Raw genomic sequence first — 23,070 nt, 5'->3', positions numbered from 1 at the left:
CACGTAACAAAACAATTTCACACAAAGACATGGGGGGAAACAGAGGAATAAATACATGCAGTGTGATTAGGGAATGTAAACCAGGTGTGCAGGGAACAAGACAAAACAAATGGAACAATGAGAAAATGGAGCGGCGATGGCTAGAAAGCCGGTGACGTCGACCGCCGAACGCCGCCCGAACAAGGAGAGGAGCCGACTCCGGCGGAAGTCGTGACAGCATGCGTGTGTGCGTAGGTGCGTGCGTGCGTGCGTGTGTGTGAATGAGTGTCGGCACGCGTGTCTATAGAGAGAAAATGCACCTCTTGGGCGCTTTGTATTCACAGCAGGTCACACTGATTCATATCTGTCAACAGAGTATCATATTATCCCTACAAAGAATTAGCTCTAAAGATAGGTCTTCCTATTCAAGAAGGTGTGAAGGTTGAGTTCAAATACTACTTGGAATCATTTAAATACTTTGAACATTTCCTCTAGCCTGCCTAGGGTCCCCGTTGGGAAACTTTTGCGACTATTCTAATGGTTCCATAGTGCCAGGCAAGCTCAATCAAGCCCTACTAAAGCATTTGAAATGATATTAAATAGTATTTGAACCCAGGTGTGGTCAGTGGTGAACGTTACCAGGAAGCAGCTGGACACATGCTCAGTGTTTTTACTTTCTCTGTACTTCCCCACCAACACCAATACTTCTAAAATAACCATATTCCTGTGCAAACACACTCCCCCTCCTAATGTTTCCTTCTTAACAAATCAACTGTACTGAAAGTGTTTCATTGAGACAGCTGCTCTGGGCATCAATGGGGAAAAACATAACACTCCACTTCCAGTCCCAAGAACAATGTGACTCAGTTGACCACCACAGATAGTGTCTCAAATGACACCCTATTCCATATATAGTGCACTACTTCCGACCAGAGCCCATAGGGTTCTGCTCAAAATCCTGTAGCACTCTATATAGGAATAAGATGCCATTTGGCACGCACATTAGCCTCCTGAGGCAAAATCAAGACCACCTAGCTGCAATGCAACCCCAGTGGATTCCAGCTAGCTTCAACATGTCTGAGAGAAAGCAAACTGAGACGCCTCAGCACTGTACGCTGGCAGGGGCCTTGCAGGTCATCTCCATGCACATATTGTAAAGCCAGCAGACATCTGCCTCAGTTCTGATCCTTATCTGTGCAATAATGATTTGGTCAGGCCCTAGATGGAAGCTTTGCTTCGCTCCACAAGTAAAAGCTCTTTAAAGATTGAGTTCTTTGTTATGGGGAGTGCAGCAGAATCACAGGAGTGGGGAGTAGTGGGGCTTCATGGCTGGTGTTTCATTACATGTGTTTCTTCAATAGCTTGGCCTGGCGCTTGAAAACAGCTTTCCAGCTGAAGTAACCTGGCATTAACAAGTCGTTTGTCTGTGATGAGCTCCATATGCAAAAAACGCAGAGCTTCCCATTGGAGAAATAAAATCAGATGTATTTTCTGTCACGCCTCACATACTGTAAAGCAGCGCAAATATTGAGCGCCTGAAGGAAAACAAATAGCATGTCCTGGTATGAGGCTGTGTTTGTTTCTGCTGCTTTCATTGGAATACACCCCTGAAGGTTAGATTTAGCCCTACATGCTGTGCTGCTAAAGATCTCGTTTTTCCCCCCACTATTTATTTGTCTTTTACGGAGCGTCGCAGAAACACTTTGTCTTATCTTCATGAAGAGATCCAGCTTGAAACAGGAACCTGTAAAAAAAATAATAATAATTTTTAAAGATTCTCCACCACTCCAGTACAACGGTCCAAAATAATCTCTACAGTCATAATGAGTGAATGTGCCGTGCTCACGTTGCAACGGTGCTGCTTGAGCTGAAGTTCAGGGTGGAAGTTGACAAGAGCCCGTGTGCTTTTGTTACTCCTACAGAGCTTTCGTACAGAGCTGAGGAGACAAACACAAGCGTGTCTTACTGTAACTGCTAAACAAAGCCGTTTCCATCTCCAACAACCCCGCCCTGTTTTCACAGTTGACAGTCGAGTTCTGGGCCAGTGGCGCTTCGCTGAGGAAATGACAGGGAAGACGTTTGAGTACACATCCGTCTACCCTCTTTCAAAATGCCATGGTCGAAAACTAGGCAAACAAGATTTCCACTAAAAGGAAATCTGGGAGGAGGAGGGAGGAGTACAGAACTTGTGGATTCGTGAGAGTATACTGATATGAAGAGGAGTTTAAACCTTGCTGGAGTGGAACCTTGATAAATAGTACCAGAATATAGGCATACATAAGTACAGTGAATACTCTCAACTGCCAACAAGCACTATCCCACTTCTGACACCAGTGTAATGAACTGACGGAATAGCACGAGGTCCCTTGTGGGCCACAAATGTACATCTCCCGACCCAAAGACGCCCTAACCACAATCCCAATAAGGATATCCCAGTTGGGAGAGATTGTAAGGTGAATATGACTGTACTGTGGTAGTGAAAGGTATATTACTGTACTGTAGTATATGTGGCAGTGAAAGGTATATTACTGTACTGTAGTGTATGTGGTAGTGAAAGGTATATTACTGTACTGTAGTATATGTGGCAGTGAAAGGTATATTACTGTACTGTAGTATATGTGGCAGTGAAAGGTATATTACTGTACTGTAGTATATGTGGCAGTGAAAGGTATGTTACTGTACTGTAGTGTATGTGGTAGTGAAAGGGGAAGAGGGAATAGAGTCATCATGGCAGTGGGATGACCCAGAGTTCATTGCGAGACCCCTACTGCTCACCCTTTCATCATGCAGCACAGTTGTTGGTTTAGCTCAGACCCCTCACAGCAGGCGTTGGCAGAGAGGAGAGACTCTCCGAGTGCGTAGCAAAAGAGGATTTTGTTATAGGAAAGAGAGAGAGGTCTGCCTGTGCAGCACTGAGCATCAAAATATACCCTGCTGCCAACCATTCCAGCTCATGCATTACTCCAAACTCTCTCTCCACCTGCAGAGCAACTGTAACTGCCAAGACCAGAAAGAACAAAGTGTTCTGTATCAAATATCCAAAAAGGTAATGTTGAGAGGAACACATACCACAATGAATCCAGCTGTCAATAAGTCATTGTCTCAAACGAACAGATATACCAAAACAGACCAGCGTATGGTACGCTCAATTAAGTAAACGACATCAATTGAGTTACATCAAAATCCATATTAAATGTAATTACAGCATTTATCTTTTAGCAGTATCAATAGACCTACACAGATAACACAGACGTAAGCCAACAATGTAATTATATGCTTGAAATCAAGATAAATGCAGCGGCCTCTCCGTGGGTGGTCTATTGATGGCAGCTTGAAGCTGAGGCCCTACAGGCAATTAGCATGAGTAGCAGACTGAACATCTCTGCTGTACACATTACTCACAGCTGGCCTCAAGACGTCTCTCAAGCTTCATTCTTAGTTAGGCGCTTCTCAAAAAAGCTAAACAGTGCGAGGAGATCTCTGTGCTAGTGAGCCCTGCGGTGGATTACACTGTTACATTACACCTGGGATCAAGTAACATGTGTTTTCCTTTTGAGAGTGTTTGATTGAGCCTTCCAGGAGGGTCTAGATGGGTGGGGTTTACGCTTCTGGGACTATTTCATTGGTTCCATTGCGTCAGGCAAGCTCAATCAAGTGCAGTTAAGATATTTGGAAGAAAACAAGTAGTATTTGAACCCAGGTCTGAGTACATATCCACCTGCTCTTAGCAAATTATTTTGAACGGCGAGCCAGAACGGAAGCATTACTCCCACAGTAGCTACTGTGTTTGTTTGAAGAGTTGTTGCTTAGTCAGTAAACTAGGGTTCATTTATTGCTCTCTTATCCTCCTCGTTCCATATTGAACACTAAGCTGCATTAAAATAGGATTTTTTATTATTATTATTTATTAGGATACATTAATGGGAAATTAGCACATTTATGCCAAATGGAGATCAATTTAGATGTTGTTCGTGATCGGTGTTGTCACGTGTGCTCCTTCTCCGGCCTCTAGGTCACCAGACTGCTTGTTATGGCGTACAACTGTCACCATCGTTACGCTCACCTGCGCGTCATCAGACTCACCCGGCCTCCATCACTTCCCTGATTACCTTCCCTATACAGTTGAAGTCGGAAGTTTACATACACCTTAGCCAAATACATTTAAACTCAGTTTTCAATATTCCTGACATTTAATCCAAGTAAAACTGACCTGTCTTAGGTCAGTTAGGATCACCAATTTATTTTAAGAATGTGAAATGTCAGAATAATAGTAGAGAGAATGATTAATTTCAGATTTTATTTCATCACTATTCCCAGTGGGTCAGAAGTTTACATACACTCAATTAGTATTTGGTAGCATTGCCTTTAAATTGTTTAACTTGGGTCAAATGATTCGGGTGGCCTTCCACAAGCTTCCCACAATACGTTGGGTGAATTTTGGCCTATTCCTCCTGACAGAGCTGATGCAACTGAGTCAGGTTTGTAGGCCTCCTTGCTCGCACATGCTTTTTCAGTTCTGCCATCAAATTTTGTATGGGATTGAGGTCAGGGCTATGTGATGGCCACTCCAATACCTTGACTTTGTTGTCCTTAAGCCATTTTGCCACTACTTTTGAAGTATGCTTGGAGTCATTGTCCATTTTGAAGACCCATTTGCAACCAAGCTTTAACTTTAAGCTCACATTTCCTTCCTCATGATGTGATCTATTTTGTTAAATACACCAGTCCCTCCCTCCCACCCCCACAACATGATGCTGCCACCCCCGTGCATCACGGTTGGGATGGTGTTCTTCGACTTGCAAGGCTCCCCCTTTTTCCTCCAAACACACACACACACACACACACACACACACACACACACACACACACACACACACACACACACACACACACACACACACACACACACACACACACACACACACACACACACACACACACACACATACATACATACATACATACATACATACATACATACATACATACATACATACATACATACATACATACATTTCTACAAAAAGTCAGAAAAGGACAATCCCAATCCGTAGTCTGGCTTTTTTATGCTGGTTTTGGAGCAGTGGCTTCTTCCTTGCTGAGCGGCCTTTCAGGTTACGTCGATATTGGACTAATTTTACTGTGGATATAGATACTTTTGTACCGGTTTCCTCCAGCATCTTCACAAGGTCCTTTGCAGTTGTTCTGGGATTGATTTGCACTTTTCGCACCAAAGAATGCGTCTCCTTCCTGAGCGACATGACGGCTGCGTGGTTCCATGGTGTTTATACTTGCATACTATTGTTTGTACAGATGAACATGGTACCTTCAGGCATTTGGAAATTGCTCCCAAGGATGAACCAGACTTGTGGAGGTCTACAATTTTTTTCTGAGGTCTTGGCTGAGATCTTTTGATTTTCCCATGATGTCAAGCAAAGAGGCACTGAGTTTGAAGGTAAGCCTTGAAATACATCCACAGGTACACCTCCAATTGACTCAAATGTTGTCAATTAGAATATCAGAAGCTTCTAAAGCCATTCATTTTCTGGAACAGGCACAGTCAACTTAGTGTATGTAAACTTCTGACCCACTGGAATTGTGATACAGTGAATTATAAGTGAAATAATCTGTCTGTAAACAATTGTTGGAAAAATTACTTGTGTCATGCACAAAGTAGATGTCCTAACCGACTTGCCAAAACTATAGTTTGTTTACAAGAAATTTGTGGAGTGGTTGAAAAACAAGTGTTCATGACTCCAACCTAAGTGCATGTAAACTTCCGACATCAACTGTATATGTCACACCCCCGTTGGTTCCTTCCCCAGGCGTTATTGTTTCTGTTTCATGTCTGTGTGCTGTCCGTTTTTCTTGTTGTATATTATGTACCATCTATTTGATTAAAACACTCTCCCTGAACTTGCTTCCCGACTCTCAGCACACATCATTACAGGTGTGTTTATCGTAAGAGTTTCAAAACTGAAATTTCACAGAGGGGGCACAAACATAGGCCTACAACCACAGCAGATTTTTAGTGCTTTCAAGGCCTAACTGTGAGTTGTATAGTAGAACTATTTAGGAAGAAAACAATGTCAAAATGCACATCAAATCAACAGCCTGCTGTTTGAATTCAGTCTTCTGTCATGTGAACTGGTGTCCTCACCTTTGGTCTGATCAACAACAGTTAACCTGACAGAAGACTGAATCCAAACAGTAGGCTGTTGATTTAATATACATTTGACATTTACTGTAGATCTTCACAGCATTTGTCAATAACATTTTTACATTTACATGACATTTTAGTCATATACGAGATGTTCTTATCCAGAGCGACTTACAAGTTAGTTCATTCATCTTCAAAATGAAATCTGAAGATACTCTAGATACATTCAGTAGAATAATCCAAATATGAATTGACACGTTGGAGAGGGTACAAGATAAGAGAAAACAATTACACGGGTGAGAGAGAGGTTTAACTGGTGTCTGACTGGCCGCAGTTTTATGACTCAAGGAAAGAGCCTTCAACTGTAAGGTTCTTTCTTTTTAGCTTTTCTGGCTTTGCCGTTGAGGAACTGAAGCAAGGACACTTGTAGTTTTTTTGTTTGGAACAACCCTGCGTCCCCACCATCACACAATTACTGTTGTTTGCTGACGCAATGCAAAAACACTCCATTATAAATCACAATCTGGGTCAGGTGAGCATCATTTGAAAGCGTATTCTATTGCCAACATGGTTAGCGAAGTTATAAAATACGATCTTACAGTGTTAGGCTTTCACAAGGCACATAGACTGTAATGTTGGTTCTGCATAGAATGGATCCATGAGTGTATTCAAGTGCGTGTTCCACGGAATCATTTTCTTCACAATAAGACAAACAGGCTGTTCAGGCCAACCCAGGGTATATTGCATGTAATTCTTGTACCTGTGGATCAAACATATCGATCATAAAATGTTGATACTGTAAATGATACGAGTTTTAAAATATGGAAATGTGAAGCGCACATTTGGACCCGTGTGGCGTTTGCTTGTACGGCAACAAAGCCGTATAGATTTTCAATCCTCAACGTCTTATCTTTCATAACCCATTGACACTTCTCAATTTACAGCCTTTCCCTCGCTCAAACAACAACAAATGAGCAAAAGTAGCCCACTTAGCGGGAGGGATGGAGGCATCTTCTTGTCACACTCGGTGCTCAAGTTTACAACGGCTGTCAGTCAAACCCATATAGCGCTTTGAAGTGGAGACCCCGAACTCTGACGTTATGGATGGCATGTTACTGTACAGTCACTGCATTTCAATTTAAGAGGTTATCAATGACAAAATCTGCCATTTTCAACCCCTATACAGGATGACAGGGGCTACCAGCAGGCGACAGGTTCCAGTTTGTTACATACTCAGAAGGGACATGATAAGGGGGAGGAATATGCTCACTGGATAGGTTACCTCATTAGACAGAGTTGGCGGGCCATGCTAATAGTAAGTCCATGCTCATTGGAGGGCCACCGTCAGCTCTGGGACATACTGATGATTGGGAGTCACAGAGGATTGTGCACGGTCAGGTGTAGCAGTCAGTCATACACAGCTCGCACCGAGCCAGTTGGCAAGCCGCCCTGAAAGCTCACAGGAAGCCACAGGAGATACCTGCAATTTGTCATCGCTATAAAATAACATTCACAATCCAAAGTTTTTGTTCTTAGGGGGATGATATTTAACGCCATATCGATGTCTTTACAAAGCCTTTTATTATCAGGCCTTTTTTCACTCATATTTTTTACACCAGTTGGCAAGACACTAACATTTTAAGGAGACATGTAATCTATCTTGACTACATTACTTTCATACCGCTTGCATAGAGGGGAAAAAGGCCAGAGAGAGCGAGAGAGAAAGAGGATAAATGACTTGCTGTTACACTTTCTCCCAGTGTCGTTTATTTTACAGCCTCGCCAAGCGGCAAACAAATTGGCTTTGCTGTTATCACTCAGACAGGTGTCTGAACGGTGAGGAAGGCCAATCGTGCGTTGAAGTGTCTGCCAGAAGACATCCCACTGTATCTTGTAATTGCTTCAGATGTGGAAGTGTATTCAATACCTCCGTCATATCTTTGGGTGGTTTAGAATAAGACACACTACTACACCACCTCTATGAAAACAAGGTCCTCCTGCCTGGGTTCATAAGTCATCTACAGTTACAGTACCAGTCGACATGACATAACCAGTCTATCCTGAGAAGCTGGTATGATACGCTCTAACAATTCTCTAAACTCTTCCAAAACTCTGGTACTATTGTTTATGTCTCTCAACTATTGCCTCATAAGCCACGGGTAGTGTGTGTTGGACTGTTGGGAGTGTAAAGAACTGCTGCGAAGTGAACAACTAATCTCTTGTTGTGTGTCAGAATGCATTCAGGTATGACACATTCACAGCCAGAATTCCGGCTGGATTTCAACCCTCGTCTTTGCACAAGTGACACATCTCTGAGTTTACTCAGCTAATCATCAGATTTAGAGTCATCTGTCTATTTCGCACATCACAAGTGCTCTGCTGCCTTAAACATTCCCCAGTTAGTACAACATTTGAAAGAACAGAGCCATGCAGATCATCTCAATGGAAACCATTTTAGTGCTGGGCAAACAAATGTCTCACGCTCGTCAACACATGCAGCGACTAGTTCTGCATCTGGACCATTGAGAATGTTAACAATAAGAAACATATTTAACTTAAATTCACAGCACAGAACCACACACTAGGGATTCTCTCAAGGTAAAGAGTGTGATATATCGGAATGACTGATCCAATTTCTGGTCTGATCTTGGCTGGATTGAAAGGATATCAAATGGTTTATAGACATGGCAGATTCATTTTAACAGCTGTTTCAATATACATTACACTATATAAATGTCAGTATTTTTCGTACACCATGTCTAACCTCATCTGTATCATTCTGTGAAATATAATCCACGGGTGAACATTAAACAACGCATATTATATATTATAATATAATGCATTAATGCGGTTCGCTGAGTTGAGTTCGCTACATCATGTCTTCGGGGTTGAGTCCTTCAGCCTTGCCAGGTTAACATCATTGTTGCAGGGTTCTGATTAGCAGGGCCCTCTATAGAGCTGACTGACTGACTGGTTGACTGGCTGTCTTGACTTGGGGTTTCCCTGGTCCCATCTGCAGCTGGAATAGACAGGGGAGGAGAGGGGGGTGAAGAAGATGGGGCAAGAGAGATGGAGAGAGGGAGAGAGACAAATGGAGCCAAAAGCAACAAAACCAGAGCCAGCTATTTGCTTTGCTGTTACCAAGGGAGCCTTAATAAACACATATAGGCCCGTGATGTCGCCTCCAGGGTGGCTGGATTGACCTTGAGTATCACTGAGAATGACTTGGTGTCAGCTACGGTCAGGGAGAGCAGTCTGATCTCATCACCAGGTCTGGCATGGTTTGGAGGTTCCTGTGAAAATAGGCCTGAGGTTCCCAATTCAAAAAGCAGCACACATCAAGCCTAGATAATAAAGGTACAGTAATAACAGCTGCTTCTAACAATCACCTGTCCTTCCTGTCCACAAGAAGATAAATCATAATCCCATAGTAAATGCAGTAGAATCAACAAAGGAACAATCTGCCCTTCCTTGCTGATGATATTAAGTTATTTTGTGATAGTAGTTCAGCAAACTTTATTTTCCAGGCAGATAATCAGAGGAAACAATTACAGGACTATTTTATTTCAAAGTTTTCAAACAAACACTTCCTTGATTCATTGTTTCTCACACTGCAGACATTTTGCTCTCTAACTACAGTACTCATATGACACCATACATAAAGTGACAGGTGTCATTTTGACCAACATAATTTGAACCTACTGGAATGAAAATCATGGCCTGGAACTAGACATGTGCACATTCAATGTCTTTACCAAGGAATACATGCAAAACCTTTCATTCTGTTACATTTCATTTTACATTTAATGTGGATGCATTATATCACCCCCCACCTCACCCGTTTTTCCTACAGCCACCACCACAGCTGTCCAAGTTACTGCTGGGGGTCAAAGTGGACATTCTAAGTCTACCACCTTACCCTGCTGAGACTGACACCTGTTGGCCCCTCTTCATAAAGGCAACAGACAATTCAATAAGGCAGGCTTAGAGCACCGGGTCTGATGGGCGCAGGAACCGCCTCAACACCTCCTCCCCTCCTCTACGTGTCCCCTTCTCTCCTCTCCTCCTTGCAGACAGGGCGGGAGTGCTCCTCCCAGCCACCAGACTCCCATAATCCTCTCTCAGGTACTGTGTGTTTGGACAGCTTGGAGGGCACGGGAGTCAGGACAAAGGGAGGCTCTAAAGAACCGATCCCACAGGGAGCAGCTAGTTTCGGGTTAGGCATACCCCACTGAAGGGCAAAACCTTTTAGTGCCCCTTCTCTTGGCAGTGGATAATTTATTTTGCAGTGTCAAAGTTCATTTCTTGCAGTTCTACACATTGTTCCATGGGGTGAAGAGAAAGTGTTGCAGTTTTAAAGCACATTTTCTGCAATTCCTTACATTTTGTCATGATGCAAAGACAATGTAGCAGTTTTAAATCTAATTTCCTGCAATTCTATACAGTTTGCCACTTATGCCATGCTCATATGATATGTGTATGAGAGTGACTAACAAAATCAATGTGGGCCCCCTGGGGGTCAGGGCCCCGGAGAACATGCCCTTCGTGCCTGGTCTGTAATTTAGTGATGATTAGGCCTACTACAAGGGTTAGACAGCTGACTCGGCTAACTTACCTAGCAACAGAACAATAACTATAATGCACTACCAAATTTCAAAATGGCACCTTGTGTATTCTACTTTTCTAACTCTCAACAGTAGAGTTAGAAAACACGGTGTGTAGTCACCTATAGGAAGAGGCGGCTCTGGGTATAGGGAGCACAGCACAAGCCCAGGAAACTAAAGGCACACAATGGATGCCTCTTCAGCATAAATAGACGGCGATCAAATGAATCTAGCAGCAGCAGCTCAAGTACATTGCAGTGCATGGTGTGTCCCAAATGGCACCCTATTCCCTATCTAGTGCACTACTTTTGACCAGGGTCCAATAGGGCTCTGGTCAAAAGTGATGCACCATATAAGGAATAGGGTGCCATTTGGGATTCAACTCATGTCTCTGCTGGGGCTTGTTGGTGAATGGAAACAGTTATGGGGCATTGGCAGTATATGTAACCTGTCAATCTGTCTCGACAGCATCGAGAAAGATGACGTGACTAACCTATATCCTGGCCTTGATTTCAGGATAAAAACAAGTGTAAACCATGGATGTGTCACGAGTTGAACATCCCATTGTCAATGGAAACATCTGCCTGGGTATTATGATAGTTTACAAGGGACTTAGAGCTCATGCCTGGTTACTTTTTTGCACTCTCTTCATTTTTAGACTGATGTGCATTCAGCTGTCAAATTATAATTGGAAAATATGGATGTCTTCTTGACAACTTCACACTATAGACTTAGTGTTTTTTATTTTATTTTTATTTTACCTTTATTTAACCAGGCAAGTCAGTTAAGAACAAATTCTTATTTTCAATGACGGCCTGGGAACAGTGGGTTAACTGCCTGTTCAGGGGCAGAACGACAGATTTGTACCTTGTCAGCTCGGGGGTTTGAACTCGCAACCTTCCGGTTACTAGTCCAACACTCTAACCACTAGGCTACCCTGCCGCCCCAAGTGTAATATTGGAATAGCTGCCTGTGACACTGGCAATGTGCGAGTCACTCTTCTGATCCTCTGTTTAACTCAACCAAATCCCCACCGCACAAAGACAGCAATGAATGAAAGCTTTAGTCTGGGACTGGGAGGTCTACCACCTATTGTGTGTATGTGTGTGAGATGTAACCTAAGATCTCTCTCCCTCCCCCCTCCTATACCTTGTAATTAAGTACAATTGTTAATGGGCTTGAGAAGAATTTGCTTGTAACGTGATCCTGCAATTAGGGATTGTCTTTGCATTAATGTTGGGGGTTGGCTCCCGACTCCACTCCCAGAGTCGGAGGGGAAAGAAGGAGGCCTTTGAGAAGTTACCAGGGCTGGTCAGGCACCTGAAAGACACAGTGCTCTGAAACACACCACAGTGTGGCTTTCCCTTTCCCTCCAGGAGAGCAGGGGGTCGGCGTCAACGGACACCCGACCCCTCCCGACTAATCCTACCCAGCATCCTTTGGGGCCTCACAGGACACGTTCCCCCTTGACTGAAAACGGTTGGAACTGGGACTGACAAACTGAAGCCAGTTCAGTAGGGCCAACAGGACCACCAGTCTTAATGGCAACCAGTATTCCCTTAGCCTGGTCCCAGATGTGTTTTGACAAGACAGCACAAACAGATCTGTTACCAGCCTAGTATTCTCATAAAGAGGTTAGACTACACATGATTCATTCTTCCTCCTCCTTCTCCCAGGTGATGTGGTCGACATACCTGACACAGACACGCCCACAGTAGGTAGTACTCTAACATCTCTGTGGGATTTCTCCAGGAAACCAGTTTTTAATTGACTCTTCCTTTTATTGAAATTCTGCATGTTTGAGCAAGCGTTGACATGCGCTCTCTCTTTTCATTAACTGAGGGGAAAACAGGGAGGTGATTTTAGTACACAAAGAGAACATGCTGTAAAGTTACTTACTAAATGATCAAGCATAGATATCTCCCCCAGGCATGTCAGCAGCACAGCCTGGAAAAGAGACTTCATTAATTGTGTCAAGAGATTAATACTGCTATTAATAATATTTGCGTAAAAACCTTGGCAATCATCATAGTCCTGTTAATGTAGCACACTGACTTCAGATTTTGATTGGATGAAATAACTGACAATGGCTCATTTCGTAGTGAAAACCTGGAGGACTCGCAGGGTATTAGCAAACTATCCTCTAAACGCTGGATAAATGATGTGCTACAGGCGCGGCGTAAATCACTCTCTCTCAACCAGGCAGGCCTAACACACACACGCATGAACCTACACACAGCGACAACGTGCAGGCTCACTAATGTCACTTCAAATGATCACTAATTTATTGTGAGGCCTAGTGCGGTTGACAGGCCGGGGTCGAGTGCTCAACATTGCAGCCAGGGGGAGAGGCCTACTCATGAATCACTGCACACACACACACACGCACACGCACACACACACACACACACACACACACACACACACACACACACACACACACACACACACACACAGAACTAGGAGCCTATATCAAACTCTCCCTGACCCACCACACACTGGGAGCAGAGCAGTGGACATTAGAGCCCCAATACATTCACTAATCAATGTCGAACCCCTCAAAACTCACACACTCCCCTCTCTCACATTAAATCTCACAGTAGGCTCAGTATGGAGTGAACTGCACACTTTAAACTCTCTTATTCCGTTTTTCTCTTAGTCCTGGTTTCATAGCTCTATACAGCAGCATTTAACCTCAAAGGCTTTCCTCCAATCACTAAGACCTTTATTGATGCTTGTTTATTTATTTTTTGCTCGTTTCGGTCAGTGTGCTTCAGAACACTTGTATGAGATCAATGGGGCCAGGTTGTATCATTATGAGTTCATATCTCACAGAGACCAGCATGTTTACAGAGAGGCAAATTAAGTCCTAATGAAGTCATCACACTAAGGGGGCGTCCCAAATGGCACCCTATTCCCTTTACAGTGCACTACTTTTGTGCATTATATAGGGAATAGTGTCCCATTTGGGGCACTGCATAAAGGATCATAGGACAGGCCCAGGGCCTGCATATGTGTTCCATGCCAAACTCCCAGTCAGAGACAAATGAAACAACCAGAACTTCACTAATGATACTTTTTGGGAAAGTAAATAGATGTATTCAACATCTATATTTCTTAATCACAACGGTTTCCTGTGGAATTCTCTGCTGACAAAACACTATAAAACCATAAATCAGCAACAGGGGAGAGAAGGAGAGAGAGACAGAGAGTTATTAGTAGTTATGGAAACATATTTTCCTGATTTCATCATCTTCAATGAGTTTTCACACTTTTAGTTAGTGTATCTGTGTATTCCTGAATATATATATATATATGTGTGTGTGTGTGTGTGTGTGTCTGAGACTTTCACTCTCCTAATCCCCTCACTATGTGGCACTGTCTACATGGTGGCTGCAAGGCGTGTTTATTGCCGTGTCAGCTGTGCCAGGGCAGGGAGGCACACACAGAGGATCTGCACTCATAAAGACCACTAAACCCATGGAGATATGACTAAACCCACCTCACATCGCATGGGGCTGCTGGGAAACGGCTGCAGCTGCCCATGCCGCCAAGAAGATGAATCTACACTCTATACAAAAATATAAAACGCAACATACAACAATTTCAAAGGTTTTACTAGGTTACAGTTCATAAAAGGACAGCTCTGTTGGACATTCATGCAGTCAGCATGCCAATTGCACGCTCCCTCAAAACTTGAGACATTTGTGGCATTGTGTTGTGTGACAAAATTGCACATTTTAGAGTGGCCTTTTAATTGTCCCCAGCACAAAGTGCACCTGTGTAATGATCATGCTGTTTAATCAGCTTCTTGATATGCCACATCTGTCAGGTGGATGGATTATCTTGGCAAAGGAGAAATGCTCACTAACAGGGATGTAAACATGTGTTCACTACATTTTAGAGAAATAAGCTTTTTGTGCATATGGAACATTTCTGGGATCTTTTATTTGAGCTCATGAAACATGGAAACAACACTTTACTTGTTGCGTTTATATTTTTGTTCAATGTAGACGTGTGTGTCTGTGTATATGTTTGGATGTTACACTATCTTACCGGGCACATCCATGCGTCCGCGCGCACAATCGTGCGCATGTTGATGTTGTCTATCCACACCAGACACGAGTTGCAGTTGGGATGAATTTATTGAATAACGTGTGTCAATTTATTTTGCAATGCTCGCGCACGCAATGCAGGCGGTGTGGTTAGCAAGTTAGTCTGTGTGCGGCGAGAGGGGGGCACACCTGTAGTTTGTATGTTCCCTCATTCCCCCTTGTCGTTACAAGGCAGAGTGGTCTTAATGAGTCTCTCATTCAAAACTTGTTCAAAGGACCCCATCTGGATCCTCTCTCGCGTGTTCTCTCTCCATCTCTTTCCCCTTTCTCTCTCCTCTGTCATTCTGTCTTTTTGTCTCACTCTCTCCCATCGAGCAGAGGTCTTGACTTTCTCAGTCAAAGGGTAGGGTAAAGCCACGATTCGAGACAGGCCACACCAGTTTGTCTCTGTATTAAACATGCTCCTCAATCTGTCCCTGGCCCAGCATTCATGAGCTCATCCCTCCTTACTCCTTGACAACTGGCCCTGTCGCAGGTGAACACACACACCAACCCACAACACATACAGCCAGGTAAGATCAGTGTCTTATTGTGGCTTTCTGCCTCTTTTGTGTGAAAGGGCTGACGTTTATTAGCACAGAACTGACGGTATTGTTGCCTTGTCACGGGCATGTCTTAATAGAAGGCAGCTCATGTCAAACCCAAAGCCTGCCGCACTTGAAGCAGCACAGAGAACATGTCTTAACCCACATTGAGAGAGAGAGAGAGAGAGAGAGAGAGAGAGAGAGAGAGAGAGAGAGAGAGAGAGAGAGAGAGAGAGTGTGTGTCAAAAGGCTGTTGGGAGACAGGGTTTAGCTGCTATAGAGGACTTGCTGTGTTGGGTCTATCCGTGGGTGTGATTTCCTGGAGAGATAGTGCTTATTAGTGCCACATAGATATTTGCTCTCCCACTGGGGGCCTCTTGTCATATTTCACAGCCACACTGGAGCTGCGGGCCAGGGCTGATGTACTGTACCCAGAGGTGCCTCTCAGCCTCCCACCGTAAAATTACTACAATCAGCAGCACACACAGACACATACCACCTCCCAGAGAGAGAGGGGGGGGTAGTGAGAGAGAGAGAGAAAGGTAGAGAGATGGGGGGGTTGGGGAGAAAGGGAATGGGAGAGAGGGGAGGTAGTGAGAGAGAGAGAAAGGTAGAGAGAGGGGGGTTAGGGAGAAAGAGAATGGGAAAGAGGGGGATTAGTGAGAGAGAGAAAGGGAGAGAGATGGGGGGTGGAGAGAGAGTGAAAGAGAGGGGGGAGGTAGTGACAGAGAGAAATGGAGGGATAGTGAGGAGGAAGAAAAGGAGAGAGGAGGGGTGGAGAGAGAGAGTGACAGAGAAATAAAGAGAGAGAGATAAATAGTTTCTGCTGCAGCCGGGTGGCTGGGCCTGTCAGTTTATAGGAGTGCATATTGGTCATAACCTTAATGATGGGTCCAGGATGCCCAAGCTATTTGTAACGGGGAGCGTTTACTGAGTGTGAGTGACAGAAAACCACTACACAATGTCTGGAATAAGCCTATAATCTTGAGTATCAAATTCAACATGGTTCTAAATGCCAAGGCAGCCTTCAATGGTCCTCTTTGTTGGGGCTGGAGGTAAAGACACTAATTTGCATGTCATGATAAATGTTGTTTACACTGGGTGTACAGCGACTGAAGTGGCAAGTAAGCGCAGAGGAAATGATAGATACACATTGAGCCGCTGTAAATGTTAGCCAGACTCGTATATGTACACTAACACACCCCATACATACACAGTCGGACAAATGCAGACACCCATACGCACACAAAGACATCGATGCAGACAAATATGCAGAGCAGCAGACACACATACATGCACGTACACACACACAGACACACAGACACACGCACACACAGTATCCATTTTGTTTTTCTCCTCATGATTAATAACCACTTATTTTTCATTTCATTGTCCGTGGCCACCATTCATTATCCCAGCCTTTCATATCGTCAGCACCATTTTGCCACTCCGTCAGCGTTCGCCTTACACACAGTTTATTTTCCAACGTTAGATACACGTAATAGTTATACAGAGACTCTCTAGTCCACTGAGTGGTTCTCTATGGGTCAGGCTGAGCTAGGTCTGACCTGTTCCACTCTCTCACTCTCTGCTGCATGAGAAATGATGCTTCCTCTAACCAGGCAGGCTGCAGGGAGTTACCCAGCCCTGGCTCACCCTGTCCCAGACCCATTTCAAGGAGCTCTGGGTGATTTTTCTTTCTCCTGAGGAGGAGGGCGGCGAGGGGGGTGAAGAGGGTGAGAAACGATTTAAGGCAGAAAACAGGCTGTGGGTCACTGGCATTGCACAGTGGCTCAGTCACTCAGCTCAGGGATGAAGGAGGGGTGGGGGAAGGGGCTGGGTCACCCTCTCCTACTCTTCCTGGACCATGGCCCCCCTGGGGTTGCCAGCTCAAACAGAGGCCCTCAATTCAAAGCGTGGCAGGGCAGTGTGTGTTTGTTTTATAGTGCCAGGTAATGTCATTTAGGAAGCATGCAGCGTTTACAATGCGTACCGTAGCGGGCCGTGGCCCCTGCATGCCACCGTTTCCCAAAAGGCATTGTGGGGGGCTTTGATGTGCCCTAGCGGCTCTTCTCTGTCATGGTCGCCACTGAACCGTGGTGTGAATGAGACACTTACACAACGTGACTCCCCCGTCTCGATCCGTCACTCCGAAGCAGAGTCGTGTTAGAGCATCCCTGTGTGCTAGCAGGAATAATATTGGCCTTTCCTGTTTCCCACAGAGTGTAACTGTCTGGCTGAGATGGTGTGGGGGCCTGCCGGGCGCTTGCTTTCTCATGCTCTGCCAGCCAACCCGGCTACTGCGGAACTACCGATAAATCTGCTTCAGGGTAAACACACCAACCGACTGACCATACAAACCAACGAGCCCCCCAAAAACCTTGCTCCGCTCAGGAGTCTGCCCCTTACATCAGTGGAGGCTCCTCAGAGGAGGAAAGGGAGGACCATCCCCCTCGGTGAAAAGTCATAATAATAAAAATTGTGAAACATAAAACTATACTAAATATATTCACATCACCAAATAATTTATTAAAACAGACTGTTTTGCAATGAATGTCTACAGTAGCCTCAACAGAACTAGGGTTGCACCGTGGTGTAGCCAGAGGACAGCTAGTTTCCGTTAGCTAGCAGGCTATGGCTATGCAACACTGGAACTCTTCCAAGTCAAAGTAAGCCGGTGTAACTGCTAAACTGCTTGCTGACTATACACTGTACTGCATGAATGAAGCAGGTTTACTAACACTTTCTATTAGCTCTGTTGACTATGACGTTAGCTATTACGGTGATAACAATGTAGGCTGTGTGTAGAGGTTAGCAGTTATGATATGAAGTTTTGGCTTAGAAAGGTTTTTTTGCCTGGTCACAGACAACTAATATGTTGTGCACTGAAGTCTACAAGGGAAGGGAAAAGGTGATAGGAGGAGAGTGTGTAGCTGCAAGAAGAAATTATAAAACGAGTAAAGTGATCATGCTGTTTGTATGTGACTGCAATGAAAGTGAACTATGTGTGATCAGGGGTGTATTCATTCCACCGATTCAGTTGAAAAACATTTCTTAAACGGAAGCAAGCGTTACAAAACGGGGATAAACATACCTGAATTTGTCTTATAGAAACTCTCATTTGCAACTGCTGGACTACGGATTACACCACAGATCAGATAGATGCAGGCAAGAGTGTGCAAGGCGGTATTGAATGTGTCACTGTCACCTTGACTACTCACATTTTTCTCTCGACCTGTACATTGTAAACTTTAAACTTTAATTCATTGGCTTGACTGTAGCAACCTCATGATGGGTAATATGGAAAATTATAGTATCATGTAGTAGCCTAAACCTATCTATGTTACATTGAGCTGGGTGAATGGAATATGAATGACAGTCATCCAACATGCTGTAATAAAAATAAGGCTATGCTTCTAAAATAAATAATAGTCCTCCCTCATCTTAAAACGGCACTGACCGCCACTGCCTTAGATCCACCTATCGATGTGGAATGTGGAACAGTTTGTGGTTCATGGGTTAGCTTATGCACTTGATGCAGGTTGTGATGTGTTTCAACAATAAACAACAGCAAGTAACAACTATTTCAAAATACAATTGGATGGTACTGTTGCAGTTGTGGTTATGATCATAAGCCTATGCAGGGTCATCAAGGCCACTGAGGAAGACTGAGGCTATGGAAGGATATTACATATGATACATTAATGATGTACTATTAATCCTACCAAAAACAATGTTCCTGATACAATTCACCTACACAGAGCAGCGTTTCAGACAGACACCGCTGTGGTTCTCACAGGGTCCTGAAGATTAATAGCCGTAGCCAGCTATCTCTGAGTGGGCTGACTTAAAGTGTCCCTGGGGTCTAATTCCAGGAAGGGAGCAGGCGGGACACAGAGACAGAGACAGAGACAGAGAGAGAGAGAGAGAGAGAGAGAGAGAGAGAGAGACAGAGACAGAGACAGATACAGAGAGAGACAGACAGAGAAAGAGAGAGAGGGAGACAGAGAGAGAGAGAGACAGAGAGAGAGACAGAGACAGAGAGAGAGAGAGAGAGAGAGAGAGTAGAGAGAGAGAGTAGAGAGAGACAGAGAGAGAGAGACAGAGAGAGAGACAGAGACAGAGACAGAGAGAGAGAGAGAGAGAGAGAGAGAGAGAGAGAGAGTAGAGAGAGAGAGAGACAGAAACAGAGAGAGAGAGAGTAGAGAGAGAGAGAGGGAGTAGAGAGAGAGAGAGAGAGAGAGAGAGAGAGAGAGAGAGAGAGAGAGAGAGAGATTTAACTGTAATAGTGAAGGTGTTAACTTGGCAGTAGAGAGCCTAAACAGTTTATTTACCTTTCAGCTTCCCTATCAAATCGAAAATTGTCAAGCAGACAACCAAAGAAAATTAACAACAATGACAAATTGTTTGATGAAGAAAGCAAGAACCTAAGAAGGAAATTGAGAAACCTATCCAACAAAAAACAGACCCAGAAAACCTAAGCCTACACCTTCACTATGGTCAATCACTTAAACAATAAAGAAATACACTACGGAAAAAGAAGGAACAGTGAAGGTATAGAGTTAACACAAAGAGTTATCTATCCAAAACGAAGATATGAATAAACCACTTCTCTAATCTTTTTGTCTCCATAATAAAGAACAAACAGCAATAACATATACATGATCAATTACAAATCTTAGAATGAGCTATTTAACACTAGCAAAACTCACTGGATTCTACAGGACAACTTCAGGGCAACATACAAACACTCCAACCCAAAAAGGGCAGTGGTGTTGATGGAATCCTAAATTAAATGACAAAATACCACAAAACCAACTGACTATACATAAACTCTTTAACATCATCCTCAGCTCTGGCATCTTCCTCAATATTTGGAACCAAGGAGTGATCACCCCAATCCACAAAATTGGAGACAAATTTGAACCCAATAACTAGCATGGGATATGCGTCAACAGCAACCTTGTGAAAATCCTCTGCATTATCATTAACAGCAGACTTTTACATTTCCTCAGTGAAAACAATGTACTGAGCAAATGTCCAATTGGATTTGAACCCTGACAGTAAATCTCAGTAAGACAAAAATAATGATGTTCCAAAAAATGTCAAGTTGCCAGGACCACAAATAGAAACTCCATCTAGACACCGTTGCCCTAGAGCAAACAAAACAATATACAGTACATACCTCAGTCTAAAAATCTGCATCAGAGGTAACTTCTACAAAGCTGTGAATGATCTGCAGGGCCTTCTACGCCATCAAAATAAATGTAAAATTCAACATCCCAGCTAGGATCTAGCAAAAAATATTTAAATTAGTTATAGTACCCATTGCCCTTTATGGTTGTGAGGTCTGGGGTCTGCTCACCAACCAAGAATTCACAAAATGGGACAACACCAAATTGACACTCCGCGTGCAGAATTCTGCAAAAACATCCTCCATGTACAACGTAAAACACCAAATAATGCCAGCAGAGCAGAATTAGGACAATACCTGCTAATTATCAAAATCGCAAAAAGAGCCGCTAAATTCAACATAAGAGGAAGCAATTCCCAAACAATCCATAACAAAGCCATCACGGACAGAGAGATTAACCAAGAGAAGTGTCCCCTAAGCAAGCTGATCATGGGGCTCTGTTCACAAACAGACCCCACAGAGCCCCAAGACAGCGACACAATTAGACCCAACCAAATCATGAGAAAACAAAAAGATAATTACTTGACACGTTGGAAAGAATTAGCAAAAAAACTAAGCTAACTGGAAGAATACCTGAGCACTATGATTGACCCAAAATGTGGACTTTCGGCGCCGACAGAGATGGCCGCCTCTCTTCGCGTTCTTAGGAAACTATGCAGTATTTTGTTTTTTTTAATGTATTATTTCTTACATTGTTACCCCAGGAAATCTTTTTTTTTTTACATACAGCCGGGAGGAACTCACCAATATTACGACCAGGAATACGACTTTCGCAAAGCGGATCCTCTGTTTGGTCCACCACCCAGGACAATGGATCGGATCCCAGCCGGCGACCCAAAACAACGGCGACGCAGAAGGGGCAGACGGAGCGGTCTTCTGGTCAGACTCCGTAGACGGGCACATCACGCACTGATCCCGAGCATACTACTCGCAAATGTCCAGTCTCTTGACAACAAGGTAGACAAAATCAAAGCAAGGGTTGCCTTCCAGAGAGACATCAGAGATTGTAACGTTCTTTGTTTCACGGGAACATGGCTCACTCGTGATAAGTTATCAGAGTCGGCACAGCCACCTGGTTTCTTCACGCATCGCGCCTACAGAAACAAACATCTCTCTGGTAAGAAGAAGGGCGGGGGTGTATGCCTTATGATTAACGAGATGTGGTGTGATCATAGCAACATACAGGAACTCAAGTCCTTTTGTTCACCTGACCTAGAATTCCTTACAATCAAAAGCCGACCGCATTATCTACCAAGAGAATTCTCTTAGATTATAATCACAGTCCTCTATATCCCCCAAAGCAGACACATCAATGGCCCTGATAGAACTTCATTGGACTCTATGTAAACTGGAAACCACATATCCTGAGGCTTCATTTATTGTACCTGGGGATTTTAACAAGGCTAATCTGAAAACAAGGCTCCCTAAATTTTATCAGCATATCGAATGGGCGACACGGTCTGGCAAAACCCTGGATCATTGTTAATCTAACTTCTGCGACAAATACAAAGCCCACCCCCACCCTCCTTTCAGAAAATCTGACCACAACTCCATTTTGTTGCTCCCAGCCTATAGACAGAAACTAAAACAGGAAACACCCGTGCTCAGGTCTGTTCAACGCTGGTCCGACCAATCAGATTCCACGCTTCAAGATTGCTTCAATCACGTGGACTGGGATATGTTCCACATAGCGTCAGATAATAACATTGATGAATACGCTGATTCATTGAGCGAGTTTATTAGCAAGTGCATCGGTGATGTTGTACCCACAGCGCCTATTAAAACCTTCCCCAAACAGAAACTGTGGATTGATGGCAGCATTCACGCAAAACTGAAAGCGTGAAACATTGCTTTTAACTTCTCTGGGGTAGGGGGCAGCATTCAGAATTTTGGATGAAAAGCGTGCCCAAATTAAACTGCCTGCTACTCAGGCCCTGAAGATAGGATATGCATATAATTGGTAGATGTGGATAGAAAACACTCTAAAGTTTCCAAAATTGTTAGAATACTGTCTGTGAGTATATCAGAACTGATTTGTTAGGTGAAAGCCTGAGAAAAATCCATCCAGGAAGTAGGATATATTTTTGTTTTGTAGTTTTCTATTCAATGCCATTACAGTATCCATTGACTTAGGACTCAACTTGCAGTTCCTATGCCTTCTACTAGATGTCAACAGTCTTTAGAAATTGTTTCAGGCTTGTATTCTGAAAATGGCGGCGTAAGAGCAGTCTGAATGATTGGGCCCGGCAGTGTCACAGAGCTTTTTCATATCCGCGACCGAGAGAGTGCCTTTCTTGTTTACCTTTTATATTGACAACGTTATTGTCCGGTTGAAATATTATTGATTATTTAGGCTAAAAACAACCTGAGGATTGAGTATAAACATCGTTTGACATGTTTCTATGAACTTTATGGATACAATTTTGATTTTTTTGTCTGCCTGTTGTGACTGCGTTTGAGCCTGTGGATTACTGAAGAAAACACGCGAATAAGG

General features: G+C 43.7%; 1 long non-coding RNA gene across 1 annotated transcript in view; it reads right to left on the bottom strand.

The window, feature by feature from the left end:
* Nucleotides 1-724: 724 nt before the first annotated feature.
* The window catches only part of LOC135543469 (uncharacterized), a 45,179-nt gene continuing 22,833 nt past the window's right edge, over nt 725-23,070 (bottom strand). The window contains exons 2-3 of the long non-coding RNA XR_010456218.1: nt 1,826-1,916; nt 725-1,723 (exon numbers count right to left, since the gene is read on the bottom strand). This is a non-coding gene — a long non-coding RNA (uncharacterized LOC135543469). The remainder of the gene's footprint in view (nt 1,724-1,825; nt 1,917-23,070) is intronic.

Source organism: Oncorhynchus masou, chromosome 1 (assembly GCF_036934945.1).
Source record: "Oncorhynchus masou masou isolate Uvic2021 chromosome 1, UVic_Omas_1.1, whole genome shotgun sequence".
In the NCBI taxonomy this organism is placed as follows: domain Eukaryota; kingdom Metazoa; phylum Chordata; class Actinopteri; order Salmoniformes; family Salmonidae; genus Oncorhynchus; species Oncorhynchus masou.
This window is presented reverse-complemented; position numbering and strand designations above follow the sequence as displayed.